Source organism: Netta rufina, assembly GCF_964035555.1.
Source record: "Netta rufina genome assembly, chromosome: 2".
In the NCBI taxonomy this organism is placed as follows: Eukaryota; Metazoa; Chordata; class Aves; order Anseriformes; family Anatidae; genus Netta; species Netta rufina.
The window spans coordinates 78,269,664-78,275,246 of record NC_140124.1 but is presented as its reverse complement, the minus strand read 5'-3'; positions in this window follow the sequence as shown (position 1 = coordinate 78,275,246).

Below are 5,583 nucleotides of genomic sequence, written 5' to 3'. Positions count from 1 at the left end.
TGATAGCCCTCTTCCTTTCTATGGCACTACAACATTCTTCTGGTACTGCCACATTGATAGCAAGATTACAACTATCAACAGTGATTAAGATGTAAGTGCATGTTGCTTTCTTCTGTCTTTGAGAAGACAGTTTCTGTATTTGATCAACACTGAACTTTGAGCTTATCTTTTAATCCTGTAATGATTCCAAATTCTTCAGTTTCTCTGTGTCCAACCCTGGTGGGAATAATAATTGATTTAGGAACCACCACTGCATATGTCTAAATAAGATGGTTGCTTGAGAAAAGATGACTTCTATATTGGTACAATCATATGCTTGAGAATAGTTTTTGGAATCCTTCACTGATTAAAAACACAACTCTCAAGGGGAAACTGAATCCAACAAAGTCCATCTGGGTTTGTTCAGAGGTTGCTCCCATCAAGACCTGTCTTTCTAGAACCTTTGCAGGGGACTATTCCTTTCTCTTTCCTCTTCCAACACAGACTGGGAATAGCAGCTAGTCCAAGATGGTATAACAAAGTTCTCTACACACTTCATTTCATGCTGTCTTCTTTTTTCACCTGATGGTTGGAAAGCAAATTTGTCTACTTTGGCAGCAATCCCAGATGCATATATATGTGTTTAAGAAGTAATACATCACTGCTTATCTTGAAGTTAAAATTCATGTTCTTACTGGAATACTGTATCTACCAGAACCTCAGTTACCTCTCACCCAGAGAACACCATGGCAAGCAGTGTTTCACCCCACAGACCTGGATGTCTTAGTTGCTGGTGAACAAAAATCTATAGGCAGCACCCAAAGTAGTACTGCTGTTTGGACCCAACCCTCACGAAGATGCAATCAACTCTACATCAGCCATCTAATGAGTTGAAAGCATATTTTAAACTTTGTCTTCTTTTCCGTCACCTTTTATTTTTAGCATTTTCATCTCATTCATGTCAGAGGCAGTAGCATGTGATACTTCCCAGTTGTCTTTTACCATTCAGCAAGTTTTTTTCTGAGCTTTGGATAGTGTGTCCAACAACTGCTTTCCCCACCCTTTTGTCCTTTCAGATGCATTGCCCAGCTTTGCATGCACGTGAATATGTAAAAGAAGTTTATTGCCTACCTTCCTTTCTAACAACTAGGATGTATGACTATTCAGCTCTCCCGTCTTCACACACTGAGGCATAAAATCAATTTTTATAAGCCTCTGCTACCTATGGGAAGAAAACAATCTTTATTAAAACATAGCTACTCTCCCTGCCAGTAACTCACACAAGGGAACAAAACATGACGCATTAGAGTAGTACTGAGAAATGCTAGTTTTATATAGTTACTTGCCAGAACAGGCAATTGGTGAAGACAGATTTGGGAACAATAATGAAAATGAAGTGCAATTTTAAGGCACAGTAGAAGTTTTAAGTTCTAATGAAACCCCATAGCTCTATCCCTCAACACTCATTGCAATAAGATATGCTGTTAAGCTGTTCTAATTAATGAAAATTAAACAGAACTAAGAGTGTTGTTAAGTATTCAAAAGACCACATAAAAAATGACTCTGTGAAAGTCAACACAAAAATACTGTGCCTCCCAAAGATGCACCTCCCTTAGCACACAGATGGCTCAGTGCATATCTGCAACATCACAGTGCAAAAGCCTTTGTCTAATCGTGGCACTTGTTTTCCCAGCTCTCAGATTACGTTGGCCTTTTTGCTGCAGGATTTATTCTTACTCATCCTTCAGAGCATGAAGAATCAGATGATAAGACATATATATGGCCAATTAAACAGGAAGCGTGCAGAGGTAAAGATCTAAAGCAGAGGCTGCTGCAAAAAATACCTACTAATGGTGATGCTGGCTCAGGGCATGAGATGGCCTCATCTGGCCGTCGGGGTGCAGCAAGGGCAGTGGCTCCATCTGGGCAGGGAGCAGGGTACTGGAGGGGTTCCAGCATGGGCTGGGTTTGCTGCACCTACAGGGCATAGCTGGGTGGTGACAGCAGAAGGTTGTGTTGGCAGTCCTGTGATGGCTGGGTGAAAGCACAGAAACAAGCCAGGTCTGTGGTCAAACTGGTCGATCTATAAAGAAATGAGGGCACAGTTCTGGGCTCAGGCCCTGCTGCAGCATCTCTGGGGCAGAGTGGGGGGAGCCCTGGGGCAGTGTGGCAGGAGCAGTGAAGGCTGGTGGTGTCCCTGGGACCTCAACACACAGTGGAGGAGGAGGAAGGTTATAGATGAATAAAACCACCTTCACCTAGTACCATAGATAGCCCTGTACCTGAGGAACCATTAAAGGGGCTACTGGGCTACTGTCATGAACAATGGCGCAGTGTAATGTCAGGTCATTCTGTGTTAAATCAGGCAGAGTATCCATTCCCTCTCCCCAAAAAGCCCTGACCCAGTGCCTCTGCCAGCTTCAAAGCTTGGCCCCATCTTTACTCCGTTTTGGCAGGTCTGATTGTTTCATTTCTGATTTTAAGTCCCTTATAAAAATAATGATTTTAATGCTGTGCCTTTGTTCAGTAATAAGTTCAACATAGTTAAGTATGTTAGGGAGGCTTCCAGTTGTCCTGACACTGTCTTAGGAGAAAATAAAGCAGATAGCATGTTTATTTAATGAGTTATTGTCTTTTTCTTGTTCCGCTGAAGGATTCTTCTCAGCAAATGAAATGTATTCCCAGCCTATAGTGTGGTAATATGCAGGGTTTAACAGCACAGAAATGGACATTTATTCTTTGGTGAACTCTTTAAGGTATACAACAGCTGAATCTGGACAATGAGACATTTCCCTAAGAAAGGGCAGTAATCTTCCTGGCTTTGCGGTTCAGACCCTTGTTTTCTCTGAGTGCTGATCTGTGGTGATGGTAGCTACTCAGCTCATCAAGCCAGAAGTTGTCTTGACTGATGCTTTATTTTGAAAGGACAGTTTGGGGAAGGGAAAAGGAGGGAAGACAGAAGCCGGGTTTTATGTTTGTTCTGAAACATACATAAAATATTGTAGAAATACTGCAATGAAAAAATTGCATGTTTTTGTGCCAGACAGAGGTCGAGCTATCCTTCTTCATTCAGAAAAGCACAGAAGAGGGAGACTGATTTGACAGCAAATTTTTCAAGGCATGTGATTTTTCTGTAAGGATAGTTCCTTGGGACAAGTAAATTACACACTGTAAAAAGTAATGGGCCCACACTCTTGTCAAATCTCACAACATAATTAGGGCTAATTTCTTTAAAACTGTCTCCACAACTTTTAAGGGAAGTGCCTCAAACAGCTCAGGTAAACAGGAATTCCCTTGATCTGTATGCAGTTTTACCTCCTCAGTCTGTTTGGAGGGGCTGGGCAGTCTTCTAGCTTTCCTATCAGGAGGTAGATTCTTGAGGAAGGGATTACTTCTGCAAGAATTGCCCTGGGGGACAGCAGTCAAGCAACAGGGCTGCTCATCAGAGCCAAGAAACTAATCTGAATCACTGCTATACAGTCCATATATATATATATATGTATATAGATCTAAATCTAGATCAGGTGGTAGGATTAATCCCCCACACTCATAAGCAGGAGCTCACGAAGAGGTATCTTCCTCTTGTAGTCAGAAACACAGGCAGAACAACTGGCTCAGCAGCACCAGCCTTTCCCCTCTGCTCTTTCACTCCAGCTATCTTGTGAGGGTTGTCTGCCTTGCTGCACTGCTTTAGGTGGCCAGGAACCTTCCCATTTCCACTTACTCATTGCTTTGGCAGCAACCTTTTCTGTCCTGTCAGTGGCCATCACAGACTTCCCAGTGGTTTATTAAAATTATGACACAGAATCCAAAGTATAACACACAAGTTAGAGAAACAGAAAAGAGATGGTTGTTGGAAATGCATGAGGAAAGAAAGATCTTAAAACATCATAGCCTAGCAAGTAAACAATTTGCCTTGTTTTCTGCAGATTTTCAGAGAATTTGCTGAAGTGTTATCATAGTGGACTTCATTTTTAAGAGTAACTTCACTTGGGAACTTAGTGCTCAGAACTGTTTCTATACGAAAAACTGGTTGTTCTCAGAAATCAGATCTCTAACAATTTTAACAGAAATTCTGCAATTGGCCTTCCACGGTTGTAGTGCTGAAGTATCATTTACCTATGCAAGTTCACATTCATAAAACTCTGTCCTGGTTTCAACTGAGAGTTAATTTTCTTCATAGTGTTTGATATGTTGCTCTGTTTTGGGTTTAGGAGAAAAATAATGTTGATAACACAGGGATAGTGCAGAGTAGTGCTTGCCCAGAGCCAAGGACTTTTCTGCTTCTCTTATTGCCCTGACAGCAAGGAAGCTCAGGGTGCACCAGGAGCTGGGAGGGGACAGAGCCAGGACAGCCATCCCAGGCTGGCCAGACGGATGTCCCATACCTTGCGGTGTCATGATGAAGAATAAAAATGGGAGGGTTGGCTGGGAGAGCAGCCGCTGCTCAGGGACTGGCTAGGCATCAGTCAGCAGGCGGTGAGCAATTGTGCTGTGCATCACTTGCTTATTTTTATTACTATTGTTTTCCCTTCCTTCTTATCCTAATAAACTGTCTTTATCTCAACCCACAAGTTTATCTTTTTTTCCTGATTCTATCCCCCATCCCACTGGGAGGGAGGGAGCAGAGTGCTGTGTGGTTCTTGGCTGCCTGCCAGGTTAAACCACAACAAACTCAATAAAAGTTTTCTTTAAAATTCAGTTGTGTTTGGCCCCTAGCTCAGGCTGTAATTTTTCATTTGTATTTTCTTAACTTGGGCAAATTTCACCTCTCGTTTATCTGCATGACAGATCTTAGGGGCAAACACTGATGCAGAGTTCTTTGTGACTGGAAATTTTCTACTGCATTAAAGAGGCTGGTTATTCTGTTCTCCCTTTATTATTTCCAAAGGATAAATAGAGTTTAATCACAACGTGAACCTGGAAATGCATTTGCAGCCTTTCAGATAATTAGGACAGTGGATACAGTAACATGCACTTCTCTCTCCACCTAGTGGGAAATACGCAAGATGCTTTTAACTGTGTTAGTGAAGCCTTGGGCTCCATCAGCACAGGTATTTGTGGCATGAAGACAGGCATTTAAAAGACTCCCTCCAAGTGGAGAAGTCTCTCTTCTTCAGCTGCATGGAGATACGCTGTTCACTACAGGTTAGTTTCTTTTTGAGGCTAAACATAACCCATTCAGGTCTGCTGTCACAGAAATGCTGTACCAAATTCTTCTCGTACTTCTCCAAAGTATCTTCAGGTTAACGTTGGAATTGATGCCCATGCCCACAGGCTGGTGTGGATGCATCCCATCAAGACTGTATGGAGCTACATTTTACCATAGGTAACAACATAAGCTAAATTGGTGCTAAATTGGGATTCCTACCAAAAAAAGGTTTACATGGCACACTTGCATCACAGAAAGGACATCTATAGGCATGGGTCAGTGTGACTGAATCACAGATCACTAGTAAGAAGCTAAGCAAGGAGAAAACTAGGAGGCCCAAGGTTAAATATTGAGCAGGAAAAAAGCTTTCACATTTTGTTTACATTTCTTTTTCAGAAGAGGAACACACTGTGGGAATAGAGGCGTTTCTTACCAGTACCACTTTGAGGAAA